This window comes from Ruditapes philippinarum, unplaced genomic scaffold, assembly GCF_026571515.1.
Source record: "Ruditapes philippinarum isolate M1 unplaced genomic scaffold, ASM2657151v2 ctg9218_1_1_1_1, whole genome shotgun sequence".
NCBI lineage: Eukaryota > Metazoa > Mollusca > Bivalvia > Venerida > Veneridae > Ruditapes > Ruditapes philippinarum.
Genome location: NW_026852137.1, coordinates 27,643 through 55,620, shown reverse-complemented (window position 1 = coordinate 55,620; position 27,978 = coordinate 27,643). Strand labels below are relative to the sequence as shown.

Below are 27,978 nucleotides of genomic sequence, written 5' to 3'. Positions count from 1 at the left end.
CTTCATTACTTACTTTGTAATCGGCATTACCACTACAATCATCATCATAACCTTTATCACTTATTTCATCATCGTCATCATTTTCATTATCATTCATTATCGTCAGTTTTATCATATTGTTTGACAATTAAGCAATTTACCGTAACATATATTATGTATGTTTATTGTTAAGGAAATCATTGACAAGAATTTACTTTGAATATCAAATTGTTTATTGTGTTAATATATAACCTGTCAAAGTTAAAAAAAAATATATAAAAAAAATTAAGGCAATTCATTTTACGTAAAATAAAACGTTACGTACGAGTTAATTAAATACATTATTCAAGATCATTATTTTGATAGTGTATAATAAAATCATCAATTAAATTTTCTATTATAAACGTAAAGATTTTGAAAAGTGTACATAGGACCAGGGGGATCAACGTTCCCGTATAGCAAGAATAAACTAAATTCTGTCATTTTCACGTTGTTCACGTGTTCGACTTTATTTCAGAAGAGTCAGCAGAATCGTTAATCATATTTGTCGAAAACACATCATAAATGTTGTAATCTTCCTCTGAAATTACAGATGAAATTTTATTACGTATTTTCCTGTTGAAATTGTCTCGCGAAAATCATTTCCCAAGTGTAATAAATGTTCGTTTTCTTCATTCTCCGAGGATTTCGACAATATGAGATCGGGACCGCATATTATCGTGACATCCGTCTTTTACACTAAAATTTTCTTGTCAAAAGGGAAAATTGAAAAGACAAAAATCGTTAGTAAACTAATTCGTATTTTACATCTAGAGAAAAAACGGAATGACACGATTACACAAAATTGCCTGAAATTACGTTAAGAAAAGAAATAATGGGGGTGAAACTGTTCTCATAATTTCAAGTAAAACGATTAGCTTCGTTCCTTGAAATACAGAATTGTTTAAGACGATCAGAATCTCACCTCTCTAAGCGTAACATACGTTTATGTAAATGTAAGATTTAAAAGCGATGCACTTGTGTTTAAATTTGTCATCTATTAGATGATTTATATATTTATGTATTCATGATCCCGGTTGAAAACTTAAAGGCACTTTAAGCCCAAAAGAACCGAATACATTTTTCCGCAACATATGTTTTTATAGATAATGATTCAATAATGAATTAAGAGAAAGTAAGATGTTTATCATTGACTTGTCAACAGTAGCAAAAGGTAAACAAAGTGGTATTCGAACTGCCATAAAAATATTTAATCATAATAACTTTACTCATTGCCAAAAAGCAAAGTATGGTTCGTGTATATGGGTATGTGGCCGGTGAGTCTATAATTTTTAAAAGCTATAACATGACACCGAACTATCTAAAAGCTTTTAAGAAACAAAGATATAAACATTTCTAGGGCTGAATGATGTTTCAAAATATATAAAAAGTAAAAAAAAATAATGATGATCTTATTTTCTATATTTGATTTAAATGGTTAAAACTCGACCGGTAATATTGTTAGTTGGCTTACTTATACGATGTTTTAATTTGATAAGAAATACACGATCTTTGATTTGAGAAAAATCTGTATATTTTAATGTTTTTAGCTGTGGAAATACATTTCTTCTTCTTCTTCTTCTTCTTCTTATCCGCCTTCTTTGTCTGGTACGATTTTAAAGCTACTGAATCTTAGAACTTTCCACAACTTATTCATGAAAAGAGGTTGTTAAAACAGTGATCTGAAATGTATGACGATATTTTTTGTTCTCGTTGGCACTTGGCCTCGAATTTAGTCAATTAAGCCATATAAACTTTCTTACAAGGTGTCTTAATGTATATTTATCCATTTACTTCATGAAGTGACGAACACTAGGGAAAACAAAAGCGTGTATTATGTCACTGTAGCTGTTTGGAAATCTCTTTTGCTGCCGGAACCTGTGAAGAAAAAAGAAAGCGTTACTTGCGTTATTGAATTAAACACATTAATTATTCAGATTTTTTTGCGGAAAAAAGTTATTATGTTAAGCCATTTGTGTAATATAATTGTGGAATAATTACAATTTCGCTAAACTTTGAGAAAATACCTTTCATACTATAAAATAAGGAAGCATGTCTACTGGCGGAAACAACAGACTTACCCCATGCAACCAGTGCAGACCAATCAGATTATTTTCCGATTTCTCCCCTATAAATGATAAATGCTCGTGTCCAGATTGAAAGACTGGGCAGGACCATTTACGATATTTAGTGTTGTATCGGTTGAAGATGTGAGAGACATATAGATCTTACTCAAAAGGCAATTATAATGTGAAAATAAAAGAAACGTTTAAACCTAATTTATTGACGAAACGCATAATCTTGGATATATAACCACTGGGCATATATAATTTATGGAATTTCCTTGCTTTATTTATTCGGATGCAATAGAATATTCACTCTACTGCATAACAACCTCTGCTGAGCGAGACCCTTTCGAAGACAAAGATTATGGTTTGTAGCTAAGAAGTGTTGCTGTACAAAGGTTAAATGTATTGTGAATACAAATAAGACAAAATGGAAAACCTAAAGAACGCCCAATACGGCAAAATTGAAGTTGTTGCAGACTCAGTCTGATTAAGCCTGTTAGTGGAAGGTAGTAGTAAGAGCTTTCGTCGACGCTCCTTAGCACCGGCTTATTTAACATAACAATAAACAAGAAAACGGTGAAACTGTGAATTCAGAAACACCCATAGATGTTTTTGTAGTCTTACTTTGAAAAGAATTATTAATATTGTTGAATAGAGGTTATTGTTTTACAGAGGGCCACTCTATATAAGTTAGTTTTTTATGGGACAACAGATTAGTTAATCAGGACTTAAGACCTGACTTGAGTGTGGAACATGCTGACGTCAAGTCATGGCTTGTCATCTTTATCAACGGTTTCTTGTTTTTAAAGAGATTTCGGAAGCATGTCCTCGGAGCGATAGATCAATTGTAAGGGGAGATAATAACCATCGCACCGTTTTATGTCTAAGTTAATTATTTAAACCTCTCAGAGACTTTGGAATTTCTTTAATTGAATTAATTAAGCTATTTATAAAATTTTCTCTCGGTTTTATTACAATCACGGTAATACTAAAGCAATTAGTGGGTCCAATTATCTGCAAAAGTTTTCCTCAAAACTTAGATTTGATAGCTCAGCTTTAGAGATCTAAATATTTTATAATAGATTACGTTTTACCCTGAAAAGCCGAGTTTATGTTGAGTTGTTTGTTAAGAAAATTTAAACAGATAACATTTAATGTCCCAATGCTTTATCTATACTATATATAAAAGAAGAATTTACACATCATCATTGCTCATTTTAATGCTAAAGCATCGTTTTAGCACCCTAAGTGCGGTATTGTTATGCCTTCTCAATGCCCCCAGACCCCCAACCCGACCCTTCCCCTCCCCGTTAAGTACGTTTAAAAACCTGGAAGTCTTTAAGTTTATGATAATATAAAAAGCAGGTTTAACACAGCATATGCTAATATAAAACTATGAATAACTATGAATAACATTAAATATTAACATAACGCATAAAGAAACGGGAGTTTACACTCTGTTCATCTGGGCTTTTGTATAATTATATGTCAGAAACATGTAAACATTTATTAACATAAGAAAGATGTATAGTTTTGAATTTGAATGGTATATTATATAATATCAAGGCTTAAAAAATAAACACTTTATGACACTTATTATTTTATTATTTACCGAACCATTTCCAAATAAAATGACACTTGTGTTTGTTATGTAAGATTTTTCTTTTTGGAAGTTCAATATTTATACTGTATTTGATCAATACAAGTTGACAATACTTTTAAAATGCGTAGGTTTTTACCCTGATATCTTCTCTACATAATTATCTTCTGCATTGCGAAATTTACAAATTCATGATTTAAGCCTCAAAAGTATTCTTTTCAATTTCGGTGTCATACAGCCCATTTATATACGGGGAAGGTCGTGCGCTATTTTTGTTACTACCTGAGATGAACGCTCCAGTTAAATCAAATAGTCGTGGGAAAACAGCTGTGAAGTGACAAAATGTTTAAATAACTAAATAATTTAATTACAACAGATGCAATTTTGCATTTAATTAGGCATTCGTCTATCTAGCATTTCATTATAAAACATTTATAAACATATATAAATTTAATCGGAATGTTTGATTTTATTTTCTTTTAAAGTAGCAGTTTTTATTTTGAAGAAAATGCCTGTTGATTCTCTTACCTGGCACGTGTCAATGTAAACTGAAACACGTGCAGCGGTACGTGTATCTGCGCGGGACTTCATTAATATAAGAAAGACCAAAGTTCTGTTGTGAAGTAGAGCTCTGCTTTACAAACGGAGTCCGGATATCTGTACGGTGCGGTGGCGTGAGCACATGCATGCCTATTGTTTTAGTTTTAACCTTTAACCTGCATATTTCCTTAGATTGATGTGTCTAGCTTCCATTGTAAGTCCTGTTATTTATCAATTTTGGTCATATCAAGATGAAAAATTCGTACAGAACCTTGCAAGACTAGTTAGATGTCCAGGCTGGCCTGACTTTAGACCTAATGTAAATGGCTAATCTCTTTTAGTTCCAGTAGTGTTTAGGTCAAATCCGACCCGTGTTAAAGTATTTGTTTTAAAAATGTAGTACTTCAATGAAAAGCCTTTTGCGTTTTGATTATGACAACTTTATTTTTGAAAAATCTTAAATTCTTAAATTCTATCGTAAGATTATTTGTTAGTGGTACAAATGTATTGATCATTTTTACTCTATGGAAAAAAACTTAATCTGACAATGATTCCGTGATGAAATAAAAGAACGCACGTCCTTTGTCGTTAATATTTTATACGAGGCCATTTGTAAAAGCACACTAGTGACTCGTTACAAGGTTTTGTTGTGCGAGACGGAAGAAAAAGCAACACCTAATTATATCCAATAAACGTAAAGTTCTGTATGACTTGATGACAGTGAATTTCCTATGTTCTTGTATATAGTATCTTTTATTTTTCTGTCAACAATAAAGTTTTGTTTTAAAGATAGTCTTTGAAAAATGGGTGTATAATGCAATCGTGCTTTGTTATTTTGAGCTATATTAATTTTACATAGGTATCATATTGTATGTGGTTGGGTTATTTTTCTGTTTTATTTCATCTTTATTCTTGCCAATGTCATACACATAAGAATTTAATCCGTGAGAAAAGGTTAGAAGTTAATTTAGACATCTAAAGTAGAAAAGGAAGTGTTCTTTACTTTATTTTTTTATTTTTTTTTATTTTTATTTTTTTCATTTATTTATTATTTTTTGTAAAACCTCTGAAACATGGTTATCAAGTCATTTGCCATGCGTAAAATATCTGCTATAACATTTCCACTTCCAGGAATGAATGAATCAAAATGGGGTCCCAAAAGGTCGCCCAAGGCAGCAGAAAAACAAATGTTTGCATACAAGACAATTAATTAGTGTTGACTTAGTATCTAAAGTCTGGTTTTAATTACAACGTCATTTGATGGCTGATAACTCACGTAACACCAATTAAAATTATCATTTTTGTTTGAGAATAAGTTGATTCGTAATGGAACAAATGTCGATCTGATCATTTGCACGCAGTTAAAAAAACACAGCTCTTATGCATGTTAGACGCTAGACGTTAATTGATAATTAACTCTATAAATTAATTGAACGAACTGTTACAACACATGCGTTAGATGTGAGTTTTAATTATTTGTTTTGGAATTGATGCTCTTTGTGAAATGTGTACGGTACTGCAGTTTGTTTTAGGAAGCGAATAATTTCATTTAAGAACTTTACTTGCAGAAACTCATTCATCAAAATGTAGGAAAAAGTGAGCAATACTCGGTGGCGGTAGCATATTGGTATTACCCCTGGGACTATTTTGTCAGGACTTTAGCACACAATAAATAAGGAAGTAAATTATTCATGCCGATGCAAGTGAGTAACCGACGAGACCATACTATCAATTAAATTTCAATAAGATCTCTGCTGGGTTGTCTACGACCGTATACATTTGTATACATTAACGCATCCGAAATCATGTGATATCCGAAGTGGTGTTAGTCTCCTCTCCCCGCCCACACCCGATTTTTTTATATTTATCAATAAGAAAATATAAACTGCTATGTGATTTAGAATATAAAAAATTCTTGAAAATCTATAATTACCTTCTTTTTGCTATGGCATTTAGTTTATCATCTGAGACTGTTATAATATTCAAAATAAAATTTCTGCGATTGTGCAATTCTGAATTAATATCAATTTTAATAGCCCCATCAAATTCCAGTATATCTGAAACTGAATTAAGAATAATTGCGTTTTCGCTTTTCCTCCGAAATAATATTCGAGGATATTTGTGTTAATATATAAACAAGAAAACATCTAAAGGTTAAACAAACACATGGATGTCTTTGATCTATCAGTTGTCAAACACTGTGGTAATTGTGTTTCCTTTTTATATACAAATGGCATTTTAGACAGTACAATTTGTCCTTATGAAGATGAAATGCCTAAACGTTCATCTCGCTCAAGCTCTTTTCAAGCAATATAATACAATTACTAGGAAATGTTATTCCTCCTCATCACGCTTCAGACAACAAATATGACAGTTTCTTAGAGAGACAATTTTACTTGGTATTTTGTTTTATTGTAACACATATAATCACCTTGGCTGATGAATATTTTACAAACATCTGCGTTACGTTGAAAATAAGTTCAGCAGTGCATTAAATTAATGTCAAAACTAATTCGCAGAAAGAAGGGAATTTTACCGTATGATTTGTGACGTCTTTATTACTGCAGTATGATTACATGATATTGCTCGATATTACAAACCCATATAATACATACAGTTCTATCTTTTCTTATTCGAAATGGTCAAAAAATAGACGCTAAAACGCAGAGACATATGTCTATGTCTCTGCTAAAACGGCAGTGCTTGAACTTGTGTGAGGGATACAAATTTCGGATTTCAAGGACATTATTTTCAATCCTTCCTTAATGAATTTTATATAAAATAAAACTTAAATCATGAGCTGTCATATAATTAGCTTATGTCTATGATATTACGGGAATAGGGTAATGCAAAGTATTAAGTACTTGTATGTTGGATTTATACACAGGTCTTTAAATGTATCCTTTGGAAGAAGTTTGTGCTATGTGCCACGATGAATTTTCACTATAAGCTATTTTTTTTATAAAAATAACCCATATTGTAAATATCAGATAAGAATTCTGAGAGGAAACAAGGTCACTTCATTGTCTCGAAACGTTTCTACATGTTTTGTTTGGTATTTTTCATTTCCATGTTCATTAGTTTATAGAACAATATCTGGATAACACAGGAATTCAATTTCACTTTCAGTAATAGAACAATAAAATTGAAATAAAGTTTGCAATGAGGTATGCACCAGTTTTTACTCATGACAGTCCCAAGTACACATGAATTCACAAGTCTGGCGTTGAGGTATTACAATAAATTAGAAAAGACAATAAAACTTTATTACATTGAAGTTATTATCACATTACGTTGTAAAAATGTGACAGTACTGTATAAATATCTGGATAGTTAAGAGCTACAAATCAATTAAATTTGACAAGTATTATCTGCTCCAGGTGATTGTATATGCATACTTATACCACTGCACGTTTTGTAACGTCGAATTTCATTGGCCACTCGTGACTTTTATATCATTTATTTATAAGACATGTTGCAAATTTGTAAGGTTTTTAGTTTATTTTTGCTTTCTCCTTTTTTTCCTCTTTTTTTCAATAAAGGAAATTTATCTGTGCTATGTTTAAAATGTAAAGACTGACGCACCAATGTATTGTATACCAAATGCATCATTAATAATAATTTTGACAGGATTTATGGCCACGTAGGAATGGTTATTTGGCTCGCGACTCTGGTTATTAAAGCTTACATCAGTTCTATAACAGTCCATATAACCTGTAAAAATAATAAAATATCAGTTGCTTAGAACCGTTGTATGTTTTGACGATGGAAAAACACTCTCCCCTGAAAACGTCTACAGTGTGTTGAAGTGTATTCAAATCCAGTAGGAATGAACCCGGTAATTTGGACAATTTCAAGGGCAATAACTCATGTTAAATCATACCAAAGTTCCAACATATTAAACTAAACGTAACAGCCCTTGCAGCTGAAACAAAAGTTCAGAATTTCTTGTAATCTTGATTTAGTATAGGCTTTGTTCAGACAATTCCGTCTTATAAGAACTGAAAATGTCATATCTTTCTCATATGCTTAAAACGAATCTCTGTATTTATAGACAAAGCCACTTGTAACAACTTGAAGTCAGCCTCAGTTTAACCCTTATATGACTTTTTAACCTGCATTTTCAGCAATTTCATAAAAGTATCTTAAAATCTCAGAAATTGCCTTTTACCCAGAAGGCAAAATCTTTTCTGAAATAGTTTTCTAAATGCCATCTAATGGAAATAACCTAACCACTCTCAAAGTGCAAAATCTTCATTTAAAAGTAGTCCCAGAGGACGCGCGCATTAGAATAAATAACTGCAAGCTAATGCATAAATGTCGCTGTCTTTGATAGTTTGTTCAGATTTTGAATTTCTCTCATTCAATACAGCAAGTTTATGAAAATAACATCTTAAGATTCCGCCACCTTCTTATAAATCAAATCGGTTAAACGTAAATTGAGACTTGCGTCAAATGCACGTTTTCATTTTTTCCTTAAAATTGAACTGTTAAATTGTTTATTCGTTAAATAGAATAAATTACTATACTATTAGTAAACGTTTACATTTAGGAACAAAGAAGAAACGATATTCATCAATTAAGGATTTTTTATTTTAAAAAAGAAAAAGAAAAAAAAGATACATTTTTTTAATATATATTTGCAATTTTAAGGGATTGTTATATTTCTTATTATATTTTTCTGGTCTTTCAGGGATCATTGATTCCAGCACTTTTAAGTGTTGAGAATTGGGTACCGCTCAAGCCGGTGCTATGGGTCGTGAGGGAAGTTAAGTTATCCCTCATGTACAGACTCAGTCAAACCGCGTCTACAATGTTCATGTAATTTTGTAGTGATCAATGCTTCCGAGAGATCTCTTAACTGTTGAGTGCCAATGAATCTATATTGTTCCTAAAATGATAAATGGCATTGTCTAGATTAAAAAATGTGCAAGTCCATTTAAGATATTTAGTGTAGTGAATTTGATTATTTGTTCTAATAATCTATTATGGTAATACGAGGCTTCAAGCTTTCCACTTTCCTGTTATACAGATCTCTCTGACTATATTGTCAATGTGTTTAAAATATGTATTCATAATGAGTAAAATACTGTATAACCCAAACTTATATATATATTTATATGCTAGTATATAAGACTATCGACTTTATAAAGTCATATTACTTCTGAACTTCCTTTTACCCTAAGACTCTATCTTCTACATCAATTTTGTATTGATTATCTTTCAATTAAGTGAATTTAAGGTTCTTGGATTATCCCTAATATTGTTATTAATATACGAGCAGAGCTTTACTTTTCTGAAAGTGATGCATAATTCAAAGAAAGTAATTTTGGCTAAAATTCCTTCAAAATAACAATTAATTCAAACAAGATTTTACGTATTTTTAAGCTATGTTAATTTTATACCCTACTTTTTCTACATCCCTTAATCAGAATCTTTACAGAAAGCGTTAACTTGCATTAAAAAGAATTAAACACGCGTACACCCGTAAGTGTGGTCTCGTTCAATAAGCACCTTAGAGTATACATTTTGAAACTTTCTGAAAAAATCATTTAATTCTTAATACTTTAAACCTTTTTAATCCCCTAAAACAGTTTCTTCTCACGCATCAAACATCTTTAGTTGAGAAAAATGTGTTTATTCTATGGTTAAGAGTATACTTTTCAAACAAACTTTTAAGTGATTTAGGAAATATTGAATTTAGATTTTCTTTCATCAGAACCACTATCTTAGTACTTTAAAATATTTCTGTAAAAACTGTATTTTTATGAGTTTTATTCTCATCAAGATATGTTAGTTTTAATTTCATCAAGGTATACGAATATCCTTGTATAAAAAGAGAGATTCTATTCAAGTATTAAAGCAAATCAATAGTTTTAGTGTCTGTCGCTTGTGATTAAAGACGCGACAATATGAATAGTTAACGGACATGAGACAACTTTATTGCATTAAAATGCAACTGGGCTTATGAAAGACAGTCTTAACTAGGGACGATCTTAAATATTTAAGTCTGAATAAAATGAATTGAATGAATGAAGATATCACAGTTTTACTCTTAGCTCGATACCTCCCATTCAATTCATCAAATAGAATTGTTTTTCATTACGTTTTAATAGGCAATAAAATGCTTCTTACAAGGTTTTGATATTGTATATTGTTTATTGGCGTTCTTGTGCGGTCAATATGTAAGGTCAAATGTTGCTACTTACATGTATTACCATTGTTCATACTTCAACTAAATAAGCAACGCTTTGCCGTTATATTCTGTGACTGAGTGGTAAGATCGTTCACTTACTTTCAGATACACACCTACCTCTACCCTCTAGGTTCGAATCCCGTCATGTGCGTTTTATTCATTTAAAAAAGAGGAAACAATTAGCTAAGAGCGGTGGACAGTTCAATATTAGATAGTTAATTATATTATATAGTTTTCACCATATAATGTAAGTTGTCCTTTGAGATATATTGCATGCCGTTTGTCAAAATGTCTGTATAGTCAGACGTGCTAACGTTAGATGAAAAAATATGTGTTTATTATAAAGTTAAGCGTATACTTTTCAAAATAAACTTTTTAAGTGATTTAGGAACATTATTTGGGCCGTGTCATGACAAAACCAACATAATAGGTTTGCGACCAGCATGGATCCAGACCAGCCTGCGTATCCGCGCAGTCTGATCAGGATCCATGCTGTTCGCTTACAAGCTCTATAACAAGTAGAGAAACTGATAGCGAACAACATGGATTCTGATCAGACTGTGCGGATGCGCAGGCTGGTCTGGATCCATGCTGGTCGCAAACCCATTATGTTGGTTTTGTCATGACACGGCTCATTTATTGTTCAATATTTACTCCCAATAAACGAAACAGAACAATACGTATGACCGCTCATGCCTTATAACTGCATCTGATGTCTTCCGCAACAAGTAAAGCTGGACAGATGCTAAATGACCTTGACGTGTGACCTAAAACCCAACAAAAACTAACATTTAAAGTATATATACCGCCGTGCTTTTTATCTTTGTACAAATCAATGAGAGTTTTCGACTCATTTGTTTTAAAGAATTGGCGTAATGTATTATTTATTATATACTCACTCTGGTACAGCCGGGTACCAACCTACACGGATATTGGTGATATAAACACTCGATAATTGTTTTTTTTAATCGGCTTTTCCGAGTGAGGACGAAAATATTGATGTACTAGTCGACAGTATTATGTTCACAAAGGCTATAAAAACGTTCAGGGTTAAAAACCTTTTTCAGAGATGAAATAAAAACCAATAATTTGGATGTGAACATGTCAACCATTTTAAAAGCCTGGTATTCATAAATCTTTAATAAACGTGTACGTCGTCATTGATGGTCATTTTTGTTCCATTATACGGTCTCAAATGCTTTGAAGTTGTTTTTTATTCTGCGGCAAAATCTTTATTTTTGACGTTGAGTTTGCTTTTGTAGTTCTTTTTATAAATATTTAAAAAAAACGCCTACCTCCTTATTTGGCTACATTGTGTTTTGTTTATTTTCCTTTTTGCACTAAAATAATTCAAATGTGTTTGATTTCTCCAATGCGAATTTTATTTTGAGTTTTTGAAGTTGCGTTGTTGTATATTGTAAAAGTATGCATATATGATGCTTTTAATGCGTGCATTCTGACAGGTAGATATACATGTATAATCATATATGCTTATAATCCCATTTTAATACATTACAAATTGTTAATTTAATTTTACTCATGTATTGCTTAGTGCCAGTGACAGATTAGTTTAATAATATATTTTTTCATGTAAGTATTTAACCCTCACGACACTGAATATCTTAAATCATTAATTACATGTCTTTTGGAAACTTTTGATCGCAAATTTTTGTATGTCCTATAAATGTAGGAGGAAAATTGAATAATACTGCTAGCGTGAATAATAAGTCATTTCAGTCGAGTTATGATTCAAAACATTATTTTGATCAATAAATCATATTCAGGATAAGTTAATTGCCTTAAATATCGGCTATAAAGCTGTCATGTTTGCGCATTAAAACCCACTAGCATAGAACTGTAGTGAAAATATGACTTTCTTTAGGCATGATGATAAATAACGTGTACCCCTTATTAATCTTTATGAAAAGACTGATCTTGAAATGAAATCGTGCAGTCAAACAAAATAAATTATGTATAATTTCAAAAATAATTTGGAAAAAATGTTAATAACAAGTTAATATTAAAGTGCAGTACAAATACAGGTTTTCACAAAATAAATCGTTGCAAACGATTATTCTACTTTAACTCAAAGTGATTTTAAGATGCAGACTCACTAGCAGATTTAAGATGAAAAATATTTTTCCTTACAATTATTTGATGCTTTTGTCGGCTCTATCATAAATTATGCTTGTCCAGTCTGGGGATTTACAAAATCTAAAGATATAGAGAGATTACACTTGAAATTTTGCAAGTTAATTCTTGGTGTGAAAATAAGCTCTTGTAATGCAGCAATTTATGGTGAGCTAGGAAGATACCCACTTTATGTTAATAGATATGCTCACATAATAAAATATTGGTTTAAAGTGATACATTCAAGCAATATCATTGTTAAATGTGTGTATATAAATACATTAAATCAGTGTAAAAAGGGAGTAAAAAACTGGGCATACAAAGTAAAAGGAATTTTAGATGAATTTGGTTTTTCTGAGGTGTGGAATTGTCCTGAACTTTATAATCCAAAAGAATTTGTTAATATTTTTAAACAAAGAGTCATTGATGTTTTTAAACAAAAATGGTTTTCAGATATTGTTAATAATAACGTTTTAAATACATTGTATAGACATATCAAGGATAATTTTCTATGGAATGCTATTTAGATAAAATTAAGTGTATGAAATCAAGACAACAATTAACCCGTCTCAGAATATCTGCGCATAATTTAAGAATAGAATCTGGTAGATATGGTAGAAACAGACTTGAAAGACATGAGCGCATATGTCAACTTTGTAATACACAAGATATTGAAGACGAATTTCATTTTATACTTGTTTGTAATTTGTACCAGGAAATACGCACTAAATTCATTAAAAGATATTATTATAAAAAACCTAGCATGTTTAAATTCATAGAATTACTTCAGTCATGTGAAAAGTCTATATTATTAAATTTATGTAAATTTATTTATTTTGCAAATAGTAAAAGAAAAGATATGTTGATAAGCTTAGGTTATACATAAATGTAATGTTAAAATGTTGTTATTATTTTCATATATATTGTAAACGTTAAGATTTCGCCAGTAATTTTTATATTAAAATGAGATTTGTTCCAGACTCCGAATGTTGGTGCTGGTTTTAATTATCAGAGACCGGTTTAATATGTTTAGATAATTGTTTTGATTTCAATAAATCATGCCAACTGTCCAGCGCAGTGTTATTTTAGTGCGCTCTGGTCCCTGCCAAGACTAAGCGTTCCATAGTAATTAATGATCCCCATATTTAGAAAATGAAATTTTACTTTTATTTTCTTAGAGGGCGCTTCCTGCATTTTGGTTGGTCAAAACTGTCCCTAGAAATAATAATTATATGCAAATGCAAGATTTGCCGCCTTTCCAAGGCGCAGTTGAAAATAAGATTTCGGAATGTGAAGTACAAATCTTGTGAATTTCTTTTTATTAAGTTTCGGGCACAGATACCATTGTTCAGTAAGTTTATTTTTGTTTTTATTTGCCTTCGTTCGGGAAAATTATTGTTTAAATAATTTTTGTTCTAAAATAATTACATTTATTATTGTTAAGGTAAATACATTAACAATTTTATGTTAAGATAGATAAAACTGTATCCTAGTTAAAATTATGATGTAAAAGTAAATAATCTGTAATTCTATCAATTAATAAATTTGTTAACATAACTAGCAGCAGGATTCCCACAGTATTTGTTAATGATGAATTATATATGTGACTTGTTTATTTGTAAGTATGTATGCATTCTTTGTATGTTGTTTTAATTGTTATTAATGGAAGTATAACTGTTTAACTTTCAGATAACCGCTATATACGCTGTATACGCTATATACGCTGTATACGCTATATACGCTATCTACGCTGTATACGCTATATACGCTATATACGTTAGATACACTATATACTCCTTAGACTATGTGTTGTTTCTGGAATAAAAGTGGAAAATATAGCGCGTGAATTGCATCTTTTTGTTGCCCAAACTTAGTGAAGCTGCCCATTACGACTGTGTCGTAGTGTCTTTGTAATTTGGTGAACAGTTGAAGTGAACACCCGTATTAACGTGTTCTCTCTCAGCCACCCACGTAATCTACACTGTGTTCTTACAGTTATTGAACAGTATAGTTCCTACAGTTATTGAACACCGTGTTATCCTACAGTTATTGAACATAATCTATTAACGAAAAGGTGAAAGTTAATTGGATTAAACCGTATTTATTTGGATTATATTCGTAAACATATATTCCGTATCATCTAAAGATGGCAAGTAATGTAACCAGCAACGAAGCTGAAGCGAATATGAAGAAGATTCAAGAGGGCACGAGCTGCAATAATTCCGTTGTAACATGTAGCTCGACAGCCTCACGCAAGCGGAGGGCAGAACTGCGCCTCCGTCAGCTGAAAGAAAAACAAGAAACAGAGCGCAGAAGCGAGGAGGCTCGCCGGGAGCTCGAACTGCAGTCGGCCCGGCACGAGCTAGAACTTGCTGAGATTGAAGAAGAAGATTCCGATGACAGAGGAGTGCTATCCTTACCCGACGAGCCAGCAACCGATGTTCGAGTTGAAAATTACGTGAAGGACTTACCTGACAATACAATTTGTGAAAATCTTTGTGATAATATACCATCAAGACAAATTTATTCTCAAAACGTTTATGGTTTACCTAAACCGGAGTTGATAAAATTTAGTGGGAATCCTGCTGATTATTGTAAATTCATCAGCAATTTCGAAACCAATATCGAGGCAAGGGTAAGTGACAATAGATTAAAATTAAATTATTTAATTCAATTGTGTCAGGGTGAAGCAAAATATTGTATCGAAGATTGTGTAATTTTGTCTCCGGACGAAGGCTATTTAAGGGCTAAAGAAATCCTTAAATCTAGGTACGGTAAACCACATTTAGTGGCCCGGTCCCATGTAGATAGTTTAGTAAATGGCAGTGCCATAAAAAGTAATGACGTAAAGGGACTAATGAACCTGTCACTCCATATGGAGAAATGTCATATGACCTTGACACAGCTAGGTTTTATGTCCGATGTGAATAATACGGAAAACCTACGCAAAATAGTTAGGAGACTTCCACTTCACATTCGGTCCCAGTGGGTCGAACGTGCAAGTAGCCTGATAGAGCAGGGGCTCGAACCAAGTTTTAACCATCTTCTAACCTTTGTGAGGGAACGGTCAAGTGTAGCCAATACAATGTATGGTTATGACCTTGCGAATGAGTCAAAACAAACAGCGAATTCGCAAAGAAATTCCCACATAAACCCTTCTCAGCGTAATAAAGTAGTTACACTGTCCACTGGCTCTGATAAGAGAAATTCAGGTAAATCTCCCTTAGAGAAATCCGCTAGGGGACGATTATCATGTATTTATTGTAAAAAGGCCCATAAATTAAGGGCATGCGCAGAGTTTCGCTCCATTGATATTGATTCAAAGCTGAGAGTTATCAGAGAGCATGAAATGTGTGAAAACTGTTTGTATTTCAAACATGTTGCCGAAAATTGTAGGCAAAATAGTTTTTGTGAGGTTTCAGGTTGTACCGGGAAACATAATACAATGTTTCACCGAGATTCTAGTAAAATCAACAAATTTACAAATGTTGAGGATAAATATGTTGCGGCTTCCGAATCGAGGTGTAAACAAAACAAGGTAAGTTTACGCATAGTTCCTGTCGTCGTCGGAACGAAAACTATGCAAGTAGAAACGTACGCTCTCCTTGATGAAGGGAGCGATGTAACGCTTTGTAGCGAAAGCCTTGTAAAAAGGCTTGGGGTTGAAAGTAAACCATGTAAGTTCACGTTAACTACAGTGAACAAGTCTGGTCAAAATATAAATGGCAAAGAAGTTAAACTACAGGTAAGTGCATTAAATGGGGGTCAGGTCATTGACCTTCAAAAGGTATGGTCTGTAAAAACCCTGCCTATATCCTTGCAGTCGTTGCCAGACCAGTCTGTGACAGGTAAGTGGAAACACCTTAATGGTATCAATTTACCGAAAATTGATGTAAACAAAGTTGAGTTGCTTGTGGGAAGCGACACCCCAGACGCATTCTGGGTAGAAGAGCAGCGAAGGGGGAATAAAGGTGAGCCCTATGCAATTAGGTCAATATTAGGCTGGAGTATTATAGGACCCACATGTAATGGATCGTCAAATGATCAAGGTAGTATCAATTTTCAGTTTGCTTCTAGTACACAGTTGCAAATCGATAAGTTATGGGCAACCGACTTTCCAGATGTCAAGAGCCGTGGCACAGGGATGTCACAGGAAGACCGTCGTGCACTTTCAGTAATGAAAGGTACAGTAGTAAAGGAAAACGGTCATTACAAATTGGGACTCCCGTGGAGGAACCCAGACGTAAGTCTTCCAAATAACGTGAAGATGGCTACGGTAAGACTATCTCATTTGAAGCGAAAACTTCAAAGAGATAATAAGTTATTTGATATGTATAAAGAAACGGTGAATGGGTATATTGATAAGGGTTATGCTTCCTTATTAGATACCAGAACGGGATTCGAACCCGGACGTATTTGGTATCTACCTCATCATCCAGTTGTTAACCCAAAGAAGCCGGGTAAGGTAAGAGTTGTCTTTGACTGTGCTGCTAAGTATCAAGGCACATCATTGAATGACAATCTGTTACAAGGTCCCGACCTAACTAACAGTATTACTGGCGTACTTATGCGATTCCGGCAGGCCCCAGTAGCATTGGTTGCGGACATAGAAGCCATGTTCCACCAGGTAAGAGTATGTGAGCATGATAGGGATTCTTTAAGATTCCTTTGGTGGCCTCAAGGTAACTTGAACGAGGAACCAAAGGAGTATCGTATGAACGTCCACTTGTTTGGTGCAACTTCGTCACCAAGTTGTGCGGCTTTCTGTTTAAAGCGCACGGCAAATGAAAATACTGATAAATTCAGTCAAGAAGCGGTAAGTACGGTTGAACGTAATTTCTACGTTGATGACCTTCTTAAGTCAGTATTAGACTCAAGTTCGGGAATTAGACTTGCCGCAGAAATGAAAGAACTTCTTTCTTTAGGGGGCTTCAGACTGACAAAGTGGCTCTCTAATTGTGAACATGTCATGATTACGATGTTATGTGTATTGGAACAGGAAATCGTTCATGCTAACTGATAACAATAGTCAGCAATGAATTAACGTCTAATGAGCGACTTTGTTTGCCTCGCTATTAAGACATTACGATATTTAAAAAAGTGTATATATGTGTAACATAATCTAGATTAGTATAAAATTCTAGAACTTGTGAATGTTTTGATTATTACAAAACGAGTATTAAATTCTTCGTCTTCCCTTAATATATAAGAATGAACTTATGTAAAAAGGTTCATTGAGGGCCGGTGTTCCAGACTCCGAATGTTGGTGCTGGTTTTAATTATCAGAGACCGGTTTAATATGTTTAGATAATTGTTTTGATTTCAATAAATCATGCCAACTGTCCAGCGCAGTGTTATTTTAGTGCGCTCTGGTCCCTGCCAAGACTAAGCGTTCCATAGTAATTAATGATCCCCATATTTAGAAAATGAAATTTTACTTTTATTTTCTTAGAGGGCGATTCCTGCATTTTGGTTGGTCAAAACTGTCCCTAGAAATAATAATTATATGCAAATGCAAAATTTGCCGCCTTTCCAAGGCGCAGTTGAAAATAAGATTTCGGAATGTGAAGTACAAATCTTGTGAATTTCTTTTTATTAAGTTTCGGGCACAGATACCATTGTTCAGTAAGTTTATTTTTGTTTTTTATTCGCCTTCGTTCGGGAAAATTATTGTTTAAATAATTTTTGTTCTAAAATAATTACATTTATTATTGTTAAGGTAAATACATTAACAATTTTATGTTAAGATAGATAAAGCTGTATCCTAGTTAAAACTTTGATGTAAAAGTAAATAATCTGTAATTCTATCAATTAATAAATTTGTTAACATTACTAGCAGCAGGATTCCCACAGTATTTGTTAATGATGAATTATATATGTGAATTGTTTATTTGTAAGTATGTATGTATTCTTTGTATGTTGTTTTAATTGTTATTAATGGAAGTATAACTGTTTAACTTTCAGATAACCGCTATATACGCTGTATACGCTGTATACGCTATATACGCTATATACGCTGTATACGCTGTATACGCTATATACGCTATATACGTTAGATACACTATATACTCCTTAGACTACGTGTTGTTTCTGGAATAAAAGTGGAAAATATAGCGCGTGAATTGCATCTTTTTGTTGCCCAAACTTAGTGAAGCTGCCCATTACGACTGTGTCGTAGTGTCTTTGTAATTTGGTGAACAGTTGAAGTGAACACCCGTATTGAAGTGTTCTCTCTCAGCCTCCCACGTAATCTACACTGTGTTCTTACAGTTATTGAACAGTATAGTTCCTACAGTTGTTGAACACCGTGTTCCCCTACAAGATTATTTTGATATACATTTATTTTATACAAAATCAATTTTATTGTCGCAGCAATATATGTTCATTCTCCAATATACTGTAACTCTTTGAATTATATCATGTGTTTATATATTTATAATATTTGATATGTGTAATGTAACAAGATACTGTATTGTATACGTTACGAAATAAAATTTCTGTTCTGTTCTGTTCTGTTAAATATTCTTGGTTGTAGACAAGCGATATCTGAAAATGGCACGGGTTTCTTGGTTTTGCGGAGTAATAGAACAGAAGCATGTTTCGGCAGGGTATTTGAGCCGTGTCATGACAAAACCAACGTAATGCGTTTGCGACCAGCATGGATCCAGATCAGCCTGCGCATCCGCGCAGTATGATCAGGATCCATGCTGTTCACTTACAAACCCTAAAGCAAGTAGTGAAACTGATAGCGAACAGCATGGGTCCTGATCAGACTGCGCGGACGCGCAGACTGATCTGGATCCATGCTGGTCGCAAACGCCTTACGTTGGTTTTGTCATGACGCGGCTCATTTGTATTTTTCTTTAGAAATGATTTTAATCATAGGTCTTCCAAATTATATCTGTAAACTTATCCTAAAATGTTTTATTTATTTACTTTTATCAAAAGTAAAGATTTCATATTTATTTACCCGATTTATAATATTTTATATTTACATCAAGGGAGTAAGTTGTATGGAAAATAAAAATCCTATTGGAACCAAATCCCCTGGTAAATTTCGAGTCAATCTTTATCAACTTTGTACGAACATTGAATAACACTCTTCTAGCATTTAATTCAATTGATTTCAAACTGGATAAAAAAGAAGATTTTCTTTTAGGTCGATACAAAAATATAATGCTTCAATGGGATATCAATTATAGAAAATTGTCCACAAACTACAGGGAAGTTTTTACATCAAAAGAAAAAAGCCAATCTATGGTATATGAATCTAAGATGTTTACGCATTATTTAATTCCAGATATTACTGTTTTGAAATTCTACTTATTAGAGCAGGAACTATTTTACCTTTATATATTCACTCCATAAAACGCGGAAATGAAGCGAAAAATGATTAAGTAAAATGCATTTAAGCAAATTTTGAGCAAAATAATCTTTTTGAATAAATTTTAAAGATCATAAATCGATTTAAAGAAACTTTACATGGGAATAGAGAAAATTCAATTACACAGTGTTATTCAATTCAAGTTTAACTGCTAACAGTGAAGCCTTTATTCATGAACTTGGCTATCGTGTCTGTCATATTGTCTCGTGCCCCCCCCCCCCCCCCCCCCCCCCCCCCCCCAATCCTTACCCAGGGATCGTTTGTGGCCTATTTAGGACATGATTATGTTTGCTCAAATTACACCAGCACTTGCAAGTTCTAAGAAGCGGACTCAGGAATGATTCAAATGAGCTCTAAACTGCTTTGTAATCGAGTAACTATAGATAGTATTATTTATCAGAAAAAATTACTTTTGTGGTTTTTGTTGAAGAGTACAATTTCAGAACAAGTGGCTTAAACATGTTAGGTTTTTGCTACAGACCGTTTAAATTGTTCTGAGGCATTTCTGTATATAAAACTATTGTTCAATGCTACTTTCATGAATTTGATAACTACTTATGTTATAAATGAAAAGCTAAATTCATTGAATATTAATTGCATAGATGAATCAATTATTCGTATCATGGTATAGAATAAAACTAAAATATTATTGACTCTGCGTATATGAAAGGATTATTTTTTCCGACTGATTTTTACTAAAATATGTCAACACTTAGTTTTACATTAATTATTCATCAGAGGATATTTGCTCATTTGGAAACAATATAATTGATGAAACAAAACCCTCAATCATTTTAACAGATTTAACTTCAAGTTCAAAGTTCACACGAAGAAGAAACTTGTGATGATCAAAGAGATTTTTATGGTGTCACCGGTTCTCGTGTAGATATTACTGCCTCCGGTCTTTGTTTTCTTACAAATTACTATAAAGTGAGAACATTCCGATACAGTGACAATTCGTATGTAAATTAATATCAACATATCACTTTTAGTTTATTTATACGATTGTCTGTGTTAAGGTCCCTTAAAGGCATTTTTGCATCTGGTAATTACGGTCGCATTTGCTTAATTATCGATCATCCGGAAGACCTCGGACATTAGCGATGATGACAAAGATACCCTTAATGATTATTGTCATTTAGATGGACGCACATTAAGAATGTTAGAGGACATTTGGTCCAAGCGTCGGTGTTATTTGTGTCTTAAAGTGTTTTCTTTAACTTAGTTAACCGTCTGGCCTTGGTAGCAAAATATTACTAGAATGTCCACAGTGCCCTCCGCAATGGAATTGATGCCGGGAAAAGATTGTCTTTAAGTGAGTTTCATTTGCTTGGTGTTTGTAGCTTAAATTAACAAGCAATGCATAGCTGATAAGCTATGTTTAAAGCAAGTTTTTATGACTTTTCAATAGTATAAGATAAAAAAAAATGTCCAAACAGATAGTAAATTTTACATATCTATTCTTAATGCTTTAAGCCGGTGCTGTCCGTTTATATGTTAATCTCATAATCAGAGTTAAGTAAATTTCACATGAATCTATCAACTGATTGTTTAAAACGATAATGGAACTTATTACTTATTTATGTGTGTGTCTCAGTAAAAACAATATACTAATATAGCGGTGTATATATATATTTCTACTGTAGAAATACATGAAGACTTTTAGTTCATCTTTTAGTTCATCGAGTGTAAATTCATCTAACTTAAAGACGCTTTCGTCAGATAATAATATACAAATACTTCCTAATTGTTAGTTTTTTCCCATTAGATTAGTACTTTCTGTCATCATATATGCGTCTTCCCATACATACTTATTTCAATTTCTAGGAATATAGCTTTCTATACTGAAAACTGAATTAATTGTGTCCCATTTACCCTATATCAGCTCAATAATTACCAAATTCCAGAATAATTTTGAACCATCCCCCAACTTCTTTTGAAGACATCATAATTATGGGTTCTGGGCCGATCCTCTCGTTCATTTTTTTCTCACGAGATTTGCGCGAGATTTGATATCATCGTGACTGTTACTCGATGACCAATCAGGACCACCTGACTATTCGTTTCATAGAAATCAGGGCTACGAGGAGGTTTGGCCTTTCACAATCATTTACAATACCCGTATCTTTGAAACATTAAGACCTAATAGCCTGTCATAGTATCAGCCATGTCATAGATAGTTTGTTTACGTTTCATCAACCTTTTGAAAGCTGTACAAAACGAAGATTTTGACACCATTCAATGATGATTGTTTGGGTGAAAATCTAGAAATAAGTTAATGATCATGTAGAAATAGTCTTAGGACATTAATAATAAAGCACTCTTTTGTAGCATAAATAAATTGTGTTATACGTCATTGAAAAATTATTTCTATTATTTCAATTAATTACTTGTTATTTATTTAGAAAAATAAACGCTGTCTCATTTGGTATTTTCGAACTTTATTGGAGAGAGAAACACATTTATGTGTCCCCAGGGCAATATTTTAATCACTCTTGTGCAATGGGACAGAAACAGCGCCTTTGCGCATGCCAGCTGTCTGTTTGAAAAGTGCACGTGAACAGAACATCCTAATGAGTGCTAAAGTAGAGACCCGTGTCAGACAATCAGCTAAATTGTTTAAACAAGACCAGTAAGACATTCCTGTCACGACAGCTAATTTCGTCATAAACTCATCAACGCTGTATTGTTATTTCACTGTCGTCTGCTTTAAAGAGCAATTTATCGTTATTTTCCGCCAATGTTTGTCTGAGTTGCTGATTCAATATTTACATATCCGCCGGTCTGTAAATTAACAGTATCACATTCTTTTATCTAAATTACATTGTTCTAAGCCGGACGATTGTCTTATCTAAGTTATTTATAGGATGCACAAAAGTTTGATGATACCATGGTATTATTATGGTATTATTTACATCTGTGCCACTCGAAACCGTTTCTCCGTACGCCATTACGGTCAACATTGAAATAAATATCAAATTTTTATTTCTATTTCTTTTACCATTATTATCATTATTATATATTATTATAATATTATATATTATTATTATTATTATTATTATTATTATCAGGGACTTACATTACAGCTCTGTGTTATTATCAATATATTATTAAGAACTATAACCGTATGATTGCTAATATCATTATCATTATTTCTTTTTATCATCATCATCATCATCATTATCATCATCATCATCATCATCATCATCATCACCATCACCATCATCATCATAGTATTCGTTACAATCATCACCATAGCCATTGTCATAATTGTCATCATTAAAAGATAAGACAGATGCGTTCTTTAAGTGACCTTTTCTGGGAGGCGGGGTAGGCCAAAGCGGCATCTTAGCGTATACATTTAAGGACTTGAAAGTCAAACCAAGAATTCTGGCCGTTAAATTTTATGTGTAACGCCCGAAAGATGCGACATTTTTATGTCTGGAGAAAATTTCAAGACATATGTAAATGGTTTCAAAGACGCTATATTTTCGTGACAGGAGAAGAAAAAAACGTATATTCATGCATCATTTAATATTCTCCTTGTCCAACAAAATTCTAAATAAGTGGACTACGCACGACAAAATCAAATACCTTTTCTAATCGCCCATATTCAAGTATTTCTCCTACAGTTTTGCCTTTATCCATACTGGTCATTTAGGTGTAGTGACACGCGAAATTTTCAATGGTTACTGCCCTGAAGTGCCCTTCAAAAATGACCAAGAAGAAATTCAAAAGCTTGTTATAAATAAAAGTATTTCTACTCTTCTTTTTGAATGCCGCTGAAAAATCTTTTTACAGAACAGAAATACATTGTTTGTTTTTGTCTTTTTTGTGGAACAAAAATAAATATAAATATTTTTTTTTATTCAGTGAATATAATTGTCAGTATAACAATAACTGTATTTAATGCAAATAATTCTTTTGTAAGTAAAGCATACAGTACGCATTGTTTCATTTTATTTAGTTTTGTTCACCATTTGATACAACAACTAAAAACTCATGAAAGTTTCGACACAAACATTTTAAGCTAGTTTTTTTGTTTTCAATACTGTTTTATATGTAAACATTTTTACAAATTTTCAAACAAAAACGTGATTTTTTAAAGCTGTCATGAAAATGATATACATTTCCACACGACATATATAAAACCTATAAACGAATCATTATTCGGGGTTTTGCAATTGCCCAAATTTTATTTACAGGACTGATTGTCCCTCATTTTTTTTTTACTTTCATTTGCATTTGAAAGTGTGTTTTACAAGTCAGTTTAAATGAAATATTTTAATTTACCTTCTATTATAATATTGTGCTCTGTAATACGCTAAATTACTTCAATCAAGATGATTTGCAAGTACCCCCAAACATATTCTATCCATGAGACCAAAATAGACCGCTGCATCTAGACCGTCTAATCATCGAATACATTGTCTGTTATTCCGTCACTACTTGTTTCTTTTTAATTTTCCCTGAAATGATAAATGGTTTGGTCCATATTTCATTTATGATAATTAGCGGGATAAGGGTTAATAAGCAGTCGTTGTACGGTAGAACTTATAAATATAGGAAACGCTTTTGTAAGTTACAAATCCTTTGAAATTGCTAAAGCATTGAGCGATCTGTAAATACAATTCAGCTTTCATTTAAACGAAATGATAAAGCGGGACATTGCTTCTCACTTATCAGTCTTCAACTAAACTCTTAACAGGTTAAAAATTTCAAAATATGTATTGACTAAATAGCCTTACAGTGAAGACCATGACCGTGTCTGCACAGGTTGCATGAGAAAAATCCGTTGCCGCTAATATGCTAAAAGTTCACTGAAACTTTAACAACAGGTAAAATATAGACTTTAGCATCGTAAAGTAATTTTGCAAGATGGACATTTTAGAGACCAGTACATCTTCCGAAATGTACTAAGTATTTTTGAGTAGTTGATGAAGATGTCACGATTAAGTTTATCTAAGTTTCTTAACCTCCATAGGCAATATATTTTAACGGCAAAGTTCACCTTACGGTCGCCTTGGAATTGACTCATTTAAGTGTAAACAGTTTATGATTTATTGATAGAAAATATAATATGTTTATTAACCTTTTTTTATAACTAATGGATAGCTATACCCGAGGAAAAACAACTTGTAATATTTAGAAACTGTAGGCAAATTGGCCTTCTTTGCTAGAAAGTGAATGTTGTTATTTGTGATATATGATGTTAAGTCAAGTTTAACACGGTTACATTAAGTGGGTAAGTGAAAACAATTAGTCTGGTGTAAAAATTCAAGACTATAGAATTGCTTGTTAATTTATTGATCAAATAGTTTTTTCGTTTAATCTTGATAGGTAAAGCTAATATGTGAAAAATTCGACATGTGTTCGGTATATGGTCCCTACCAGGTAGAGACGTATACCGGGATTAGGTTCCCCGGGTCACGCATGGTTCATCAGTGTTCTAAATCGAATACACGTTGTTTTTGACAAATTTGTTTTTTATGAGTCATCTTTATCGTTATTTTAATGAAAAGATATGAACAGAGGTATGTTAAACTTGCTAGTAATATTACACAATACACAAGCATTTCAATAGTGTTTCTATCATATTATTAGAGTCAGTGATATGTTACGAGTTCGACTGTACAACGGTTATAGGAATTTTAAAAAAGGACACATTAAATGACTTTATGAAGAAAATTTTATTAGATAAACTCGTCACGTGATTTCAGAAATCTCAATTTGCAAATTTTATCTTCAAATCAATCAAAGTTTTATGAGGAAATAAATAGTTTTGTAATTATTCAAAAACAGACTGTTTACAAGTATTTTCATAACCATCGATCATTGTAAAATAGGAACATGATTTTAATGTATTTGTAAGGACAAACGATATATCAAAACAAAAATTGTTAAACAAGTTTTTACTTATTACCGTTTTCTTTTAAATACATGTTTATGTATATCAGCGTATGTATCTAAAGTCAGTCTTAACAGTTGTTTAATAGGAACATATATTTTACTGAAATCGATTTATCTTTTTTATTAAAGAAATTGTCCATCAGTCTATCCATCCATACACCCAGCCACCCACCCATCAATCTATTCTATATTTGTTATTTTGGATGTTCGTGGACGAATGGTTAAGGACATTGACTTCAAGCTACTTACCCCTCTACGCTGTGGGTGTAAATCCAAACAGAGATTTCATTTTTCTATTAAGAAGAGGAAGTCATCCAGTTAGCTTACGGAACGTCAGTGGTTCTACTCAGACGCACGTTGGTGCACGGACGGGCATCTGATATCTTCATAAACATGTAGCTTAATACTGGAAAGTCGTCATAGTATCGGCGTGAATTACAACCCAACAAAACAAACAAACAAACAAATATGTGTTACAATAAAGAATTGTTTACGAAATATCAATAGTAAGCTTTTACTAAACATGGCATTAAAATGCTAATAAGAACGTTGGTAATTTAAAGTAATTTATAAGTATTTCTTATGCAAACTCTGTTACATATATCATAACATTTGTTCATACTGGTTAACAATACTTCTCGGCTAATTGTAACTTGTAACACTTTACACCATACAGAATATGATTTGACTATAAATTGTATGTTTACAATTTTATGTTAAATAAAATTTATGTTATGTTATGGTATGTTATGTTAATTTAAAGCACCAAAAACTCTATAGTTATGACTAATGCATATAAAAATGATAACTTGAATTTAAATTTTATATTTTACCGATCACAAAGTCATAGAAAATCAAAAGCTTGTCTCAATTTTCAAAATAATATTTTTCAAAAAATCAAGGTTAAAAAATACCATTTTCATTGGACATAGTTTTCGACATAAGGCATTTATAACTGTTGGTAATAGACCTGTACCTCACCCTACCATAATTGTATGTAAATCATGTTTAACTACATCAATTACATGTCATTAAAACTGCCAGATCTCATCAGACACAATTAAATAACAATAACTTCTATTGCTTTAAACAAATTTACCGATTGTTGACCAGTTTTGGTAACAATATCATCCATATTAAGTTTCTGTCAACAAGTGGATCATATGCGGAACCATGAAATGTGATCCATATCCGGCGAAATTATATTCAAAAGAAATTGTCACTCTTTAACGCTTTCGTTGAATTCTAATTTAGTTCAGATTTTTGTCAACCTTATATTAACTCCTAAATCTCTCCGAAAAAAAACAACAACGAGGGGGTGAGTAAACATATATTGAAAGGTGTTTTCATTGTTATTTTCACGTAATTATAACAGTTGAACCCACGTGACATTTGAACTCCTATTGCACCCTGGTAAACCTTGAATTTCAGCCCTGAAACATTCGTTGGCAATACTAATTTATAACATGACATGCATATTTCTTCTCTAAACTTATAACTCATTTTTAGTGTCAAATGCAGTTTTTACCGACGGATGAAGAAATACAATGTAAAATGGAGATCCAGAAACAGGATATTTACGAATCCCATAATTAAATGTCATTATCGTCTTAGATTTGCAATACATTAACGAATCAAATATCGCCATCGTCACTCTTCTAGTAATGATACGTATTTTAAAAATCTACCTGTTTTTAATATCTGTTCCAAATTATATGGTTTCTATCATATGTTTTAAAGGAAAACGTGACATAAATCATAAATAATATTGCCGTTTATTGTTCTTGTTGTTGTTTTTCTCCCTTTTAAAAAAAGAAGAAAAAAGAATTGCAACAATATTTTTTCAAAGCTGTAAACAGTAGAACGATGCCGAAAACTCATTTTTCGCATTGGTTTTCGTATTTCAATAGTGCATTTGATGTGATAGGATACGTAATAGATGATAACATTTTATTTATTCTTAAAAGTTTTGAATATTCAATTGTTCGTCTGCTGTAAGTTCTGTGAAAATTCACTTTTCATGGTAAATAATTATTCCGTGTAGGTATTATATAAATTGTATGTTGTAAGCGTTGCAGGTCGTATGATCTGCTATACGTTTACCTCTTTTTAACTCTACAGTGATCGCTTC

General features: G+C 32.4%; 1 long non-coding RNA gene across 1 annotated transcript in view; it reads left to right on the top strand.

Annotated features, from left to right (window-relative positions):
• Positions 1-27,978, top strand: part of LOC132750302 (uncharacterized) — a 50,862-nt gene that overhangs the window by 672 nt on the left and 22,212 nt on the right. The gene's annotated exons all lie outside the window — the stretch shown is intronic.